This window comes from Telopea speciosissima, chromosome 1 (genome assembly GCF_018873765.1).
Source record: "Telopea speciosissima isolate NSW1024214 ecotype Mountain lineage chromosome 1, Tspe_v1, whole genome shotgun sequence".
Lineage (NCBI taxonomy): Eukaryota > Viridiplantae > Streptophyta > Magnoliopsida > Proteales > Proteaceae > Telopea > Telopea speciosissima.
In genome coordinates this window covers 15457535-15463743 of record NC_057916.1, presented here as the reverse complement: position 1 = coordinate 15463743, position 6209 = coordinate 15457535, and positions in this window count along the sequence as shown.

The window sequence follows — 6209 nt, the reverse complement described above, 5'->3', positions numbered from 1 at the left end:
CTGGTTTTTTTAATAGCAACTAGGCCATTTTCAACTCAAAAATCTGAGATTATGGAGAAACATTATTATCTGAAATTGGAAATTTAGCCTCAATTAGTTGACTATGAAAGGGACTGAGCTAGGCAGCGTTTGGATTTTGCTTTGACCTTTCTTTTTCTAATTTCTGTACTTTCTTTCTAGTTTCTACTTTTTTTTTTTAATTAATCCTATATTGATTGTAAAGGCTCTAAAGTCTAATTATCCACCCACAAAGCAGTTTTGATGGTCCAAACAATCCATGCTTTTTGTCTTTTGAAATGTGCACAGCCTAATCCTCCAAAATAACATAAGCATGAAATGATGTTAAAAATCAGATTATTAAATAAACTCTAATTAAACTGAAATTTGACATGGTGGTAGGTAGGAGATCTTGGAGTCTACTTCTTCAGAGTTTCTGCTTAACATAATTTTGAGGGAAAAATAATAATTATGAAAATCAAAGATCACAAACGTGGTGACAAGAAATTGTTCCCTTTATTAATTATTTGAATATCGATCATTAAAAAAAGGGGGACAAGATGAAAATGATGTGTTTCATCTATATAAAATAGGACATCTCTATATTATACATATATATTTGAGAAAAAAAGAGAGAAGAAGAAGTCAACATATAGAGCTCCCTTAAGAGATTAATTAAGGCTCAAAAACCTTAATTATCTCTCAAAACTACTCTAATTAAAACTCTTTAATTAATGAAAAGTAAAGCATGCAAATAGTTGATGATAATAATAATAAAGTATTAAGATGAGGAGGGAGGGAGGGAGGGAGGGAAGGGGGGATATGTAATCATGGAGTACGTATTGTCGTTGCTGAGATGGCCCTTATTTATTGTGACCCCCACCGCCACCGCCACCGCCTCTAGAGTTCTTTGGGTCGTGGCCGTGGTTTGCCGAAGGCTCACTGTAATCATTTAAGCTGAGTTTGAGATACCTCCTCCTTATTATTCCTACTTCTCCTCCTCTTCCAGCTCCATCACCACCAATAACCTCATCCCCCATCTCCATCCCCACCATTACTACTTCATCTACATCCTCCGCTTTATTGCCTGCATTATTATATATTAATTCATCATCCCATCAACTACGTACGTACTCCATAGGTAACTAATTACATATTAATCGAGTTTAAGTAACTTAATTCTTATATTATACACTACGTAAACCAAAGAAATTAAGAGGCACAGACTGCACCAGAGAGAGAGAGAGAGAGAGGGATTATGTGTGTGTGTGTTTATACCTTGTGGAAGCGAAATGGTGTTCCGAGCAGCAGCAGCAGCAGTAGGGATAGTAGTAGAAGCAATCGCCATCACAAAGAAGAGGCACCACCATACCCTTAGCCCCACTACTCCCATCTCTTTCTCTCTCTCTCTCTCTTTTTTCGGGCTGGGCTGGTGTGTTTTATCGTCCCTTCGATAATCTCAATGTCTCTCGTTTCGTGTTGGCATCTATTTATAGGCAAAATAAAGAGAAAAATATTTCCACTTGTAATAACACGTGGCATAATAGTATTACAAAATGGAGTTGACTATTCTTTTTATACATCAGTGATGCCAACACCTTCCCCAAACATGCTCCTTCCCCTTCCATTCTTATATGGACAGACAAACACAAACACAAACACAGACACAAAATCTCTCTCTCTCTCTCTCTTACTGTGTTGGTGGTGATTATGTGTGTTTGTGCGTTTCGTATTATGAGCCACTCGTTTGTTGTGGAATATGGATTGAGGAGGAGGGGTTGGTTGGTTGATAATGGATTCTCTACACACTATATATATCTCTCTGATCGAGGTGGTGGTGACGAGGTTTACAAGTGTCCACGTCTATCTACTGTCTCTAATACTGTACGTACACAGCACCACCACCAATCCGTTAGTGATAGATACCATGCTTTCAACCTTACTTTAGTAGAGAGAGAGACTGACTGGCTCACGACCACCCGATCGATGATCAATCGATCGTTCGTTACAACACTTTTGATAATTGGATGCTACCTAGATATTCCAATCCGACTGTCTTTATGCATTGGAAGCTAGCTAGCTAGCTACAAGTGTAAAATAATTTCTTCAAACTACAACAAACCTAAGCAGCTGTTGCCAGTTGTCACGGTCTCATGGATGGATGGATGGATGAGATCAACGCCCCCTTTTAAATTAATTTTAAGTTTTTCTCTTGTTTTCTCCTTTGGGCAGAATGAATTCTAAATTCTTTATAAAGGAAAAAAGGAAGGCACGCAATAAGTAACGTTCAAAGTGGGTCTAGGAACTAGGGAGAGATTAATTAGGAAGGAAGAAGCTAATATTAAGACTAGATTCACCGTTACTCACCTTAATTTTTTCTAGTGGTTTGCTTTGTTCTCCCCCCCTCTTTCCATGTTACTTGTTTCCTCAGCCTCACTTTACCTTTTTTTAATTAAAATTTTTTTTTTTAAATTTGAATTTTTCTCTCAACAACATTGCTCTAACCATCATCATCATCAATAATGAAAATCACTTTCCATTTCTCACAATAATGCAACAGTCATCCCTCCTTAATTTACGATCCCTTCGATCATTCTTAGGTTACAATCTTATCCTAACCAACCTTGGTTACATCAAAATTTTCCATATGGCGTATCCATTATTGATTCCACTTACTTGAACCATGCATACTGGTACAATTTAGAGATTGGGTTGAAGATCAGTTATCGCAAGACTCATAAGCAAACAACCAGATTCAGTTGAGTCAAATCAGAATCCGTCAAGTGTCAAGTGCATTAATTGGTGCGATGACACTTCATTAGATGGTCAACCACTAAAGAAAAATTAATGCCTTTACTAAAACTACTTTTTTCTTTTATTTTTTTTTCTATGTCAAAATCTTAAAATATACAAAGTTTGCAAAGATTTACATTACATTATACTATACTATACTATATTACACTACATTCTACAAATCCCAGTTTATGGATGGAGCCAAAAAATTGATGTTTAAAGAGAAGTGTGGAGAAAAGTATAATATGGATGGATGGGATTATTACTCAGAACAGTTGATTCATGGACGCCCGGTCACTAGAGAAAGGGTGTAGGGTACGGGCAGAAGATGTAAAGTGGAGCCATAAATATTGGAGAGTAGAACTGAGAAGTGGGAAGAAGGTACAGTCGTACTACTTATAATTATTAATGTTGAACCATTTTTGAACATATATTATCTGAGATGAAGCTCGGGTCAATGCCTCATTGGAGAAGGACAAAGTTTGATCATTTGGCGTTAATTATTGCATTTAACTATGCCAAAATCAAAACTCCTCAGAGTGCAACCAAAGTTCCCCACAAATAGCTACACCAAACCCTGTGGCAGAATTACCCCACGAATCAAATCTTGATTTTTGAATTCCTGGTCACAATTCACGAGCATTACTTGAAAATTAATTTGATGGTTCAATAAGGGAAATTTGGTAAAATAAAATAAAAATAAAGGAGACAGTTCTATAAGGGGGATCGAGTATGCGCCCTGCGCCTTGCGCTCTTACACAAAGAGGTGAAATGACCACCTTACCCCTGTCATAGACATTAATGAATGATCGTCTTATTGATGTTGAATTGACACACATTTCCCTTGGCTTCTAATATCAACGACTCCCAAAAACGCTTCCTAGTTTAAATTGATCTCCTAAAAATTGAGAACTATATCAATATTGAAGAAGAATCAACAGTACTTCATGGATAAAACTGAAATTAGACTTCACCAATAACATCTTATACTCAGAACACAACCTCCCCTATTCCTCCTCATGATGAATATGCCTGACGTATAGAATTGTTAGTGAAAAGACTCTTTAACTATATATATATATATATGCACAGACTCAAATCCACTACTTCAGAAAAATTTCTAAGGGTCATTGATAGCTCCTTTGAATCAGGCCATTCAACAAATTGAGTACTGAGAAAAGTGGGGATTTGGACAATGGATTTAATCATATCATATGTTTCTTAAACTCACAGCCACCATTCACGTACCTTATTATTTAGCCCCATTTTTAATATTTTCTTCTTTCTTGGCCCTCATCAACAACATGAGAATCATCCTTTCTCATGACAATGAGATTCTACCATCCAAAGAAAATCTAAAAACAAATTATACAAGTCAACCATTTTGAGATAGCAATTAACTTAATTATGACTTTTGATTTCTTCCCCTCTCTTATACATAATTAATGTGTTAGGTATATCTTCTTTAACAGCTCCAGTAGTACTTATCAGTGTAGCAATTGGGTAGTGATCTCAATAGATACTGATCTGATCAGGAGTTTCAGACAGGAATTCACAAATTAATTAATCCTTGAAATGGAAGGTTTAAACATCCAAAAAAAATGGCACAAAACTCTGCTAGTTTACTATACAAATCTTTTTTAGTGTTGAAGAAACAATAGTCATCATTAGTATAAAGCATTCTTGTCTTAGTCTTCTAAATTAGTGAATAATTGCAAACTTGAAAAAAGGATAATCTTTGACTCCCAAAGTACAACCAAACTTAATGCACTTTAGATGTCAATATCTTTATTCTAAAAGTTGATGATTGTTGGACATAATAATGATTGTCTCTACAAAACCATGGGCTGTACTCTTCTATGATCAAGTGCAACCAAAGTGAATATTTGGAGCACTTAACTAGGCTCTAAAATATTACTAAGTATTATTACTTTGATCCTAACACAAAACTTAATGTCCTAATTCAGATGTTTGACATTTTGAATGTCTTTGGTCAAAAAGTTTTGGCTGAAACTAAAGGGATTAATAATGGGATCAAAGACCAAATCCTACATTATTAGATTGTGGAGTTAGAGAACTAAACAGTGTCAATAAAGCATATTGTTTCCTTCCATCACTATGAAAACCATAATTTGATAAGAGCATTTTCAGATACATGATATTTGCCGAGTTTCATAGTAATAATTAAAAAAAAAGGGGCAAATTATATTGTCACAATTGTCTGTTATTTTTTCAAATGTTACATGCATGTAATCTACCACATGGATGGATGATGTGTCTATTTTGACCATTGAATTGACAAGACATGGTTTAGATTAGTCACGTGTCAAATGTCATAGTCTAATTCAATTAAATACCCCTTTGTTTTGGCTTGTATTTTGTGTTTGTCTTTGCATGTGTACTTATACTTTAGACAATGTTAGTGTGACATGCATTCTATTCCATATACACAGAGGTATAGGGATTACCTAAACCGAATGGAATCGCAGCGGAAGGGACGATCGAATGCGGCTTGCAGTTACAAGCACTCCGCGATCTCCAAAGGTTTCTCTCCTTGTAAAGAAATCCACACCACAAAACCCTAGGCAACTGAATGGAAACCTTAGGAAAACACAGAACTTGAAAGAGGGAGAGATATAATCGATTAATGCACACTTAGGGTTTATGTCTTATATCTATTTATAGGCTAAACCCTGATTGGTTAAGGCATAAACCCTGAGATAAGCCAATCAAAGGAGGGATCGGTCACTTAAGTGACCATCCCTCTCTATCTCTCATTTTCGGCTCAGCTGACATGCCCCATGTGGGCGGACCAGCTGGGCCTCAAGCCCATTTACGTTTTACAGACAATATTATGCATTTTCTCAACTATGAGTGAGAACAAACCGTATAAATTAACAAACCATAAAAAAAAAATTGAATTCAAATTTGTATTATGATTTTTGGAAATGTCAGTCTTTCATTACATAGATAACTATCCATTTAAAAAAATAGAAAAAAAAACATTTTCTTTTTAAAAAAATTAAAATAATTAAGACGGTGAGAAAAAGAGAACCAAATGAAACATCTATAAAAAGAAAAAGATAGAAAAAAAAACCCTAGAATCATGGCTAGTTCCATTAGATAACTTTTTTTTTTGGGGGTTAAAACTTCACTAGGTGACTGATAATCACAAACTAAGAAATACTGCAAGAATTAGAGGTTTTTCTTAGTGCTTTGATTTGTATATCTTGCCTTAGATTTTATAACTTAAGTAGAAACATTGATCAAAGACTCTTTAAGGCCCTGTTTATTGGATGGGAGGACGGGGTGGGGATGTTGTGGGACTGGATCTCACATTTTAGTGGGATGGGGAACATGGGTGGATTTTTACTGTTCTCATGAATAGTAACTAAAGTCCGTTGTTTTTTATGGGATTT